The 832-nt window shown below is 32.6% G+C and overlaps 1 long non-coding RNA gene across 1 annotated transcript; it reads right to left on the minus strand.

Annotated features, from left to right (window-relative positions):
- On the minus strand, nucleotides 1-748 carry LOC115243932. Its single transcript, XR_003885283.1, has 3 exons — nucleotides 536-748; nucleotides 246-362; nucleotides 1-30 (listed from the first exon to the last, which is right to left on the minus strand). It is a non-coding gene; the product is annotated as an uncharacterized LOC115243932 (long non-coding RNA).
- Between the last annotated feature and the right edge of the window lie 84 nt (nucleotides 749-832).

Below are 832 nucleotides of genomic sequence, written 5' to 3' on the forward strand. Positions count from 1 at the left end.
CATTTGTTGCTGCTGTCGCCAGTATATGATCTATAAAATAAAATAGCATTGCAATCTAAAAGGCAATCTAATATAGTATATATGAATATAGAATTTTTTAATGTATTTAACACATAGTATTATATTGAGAGAAGATCAACTAAATTAAATATATATAAGTAAGATTGTGACATAAACCAGAAAAAAATTCAAACATCTATTTCTTTCTAAATATATATGATAATTGAAGTAAATTGTTAAATTACTATCATTGAGGTTCCAGGCAACATCATTGCAAGAAAAATTAAGATTTAAATTTTTTCCAACCCGAAGATTGCAGGCTTCTTCAAATTTATTCTCCAGTAGAGTAAATATTTTAAAAACTGCAATATAATTCACACCCATATGATACAGTTATGTTAAAAATATGAAATTTTATTCAAAACTTATGATAAACAATCCGTTATATCATAATTACTAAAATTACAATACACACACACACGCATACACATCTATCTCTCCAAAAAAATATATTATACTAAATAAAAAAACACACCGTTACGATCGGCTATCACAACCTAGCTATTATCTTCTTCTTCTTTGTGTGATTGGCACAAACTAATTACCCACCACACGGCCAGGTGAGAAGGATTAAGTGAACAATTAGAAAGGATTCCTCTTTAGAAGGGGAAGATAAAACTCAAAAACATGATCCAAAGGACAAACGCGTAACGTGTCTGAACACGTCCGTTCCCGCCCGCGGGCGGCAACGAACGGTAAGGTGTAACGCGTTCGTTCCCGCCTGCGCGCGGCAACGAACTTTTTTGGCTATTATCTTTATTAAGGGCTAAGG

This window comes from Formica exsecta, unplaced genomic scaffold (genome assembly GCF_003651465.1).
Source record: "Formica exsecta isolate Colony F162 unplaced genomic scaffold, ASM365146v1 scaffold767, whole genome shotgun sequence".
Classification (NCBI taxonomy): Eukaryota; Metazoa; Arthropoda; class Insecta; order Hymenoptera; family Formicidae; genus Formica; species Formica exsecta.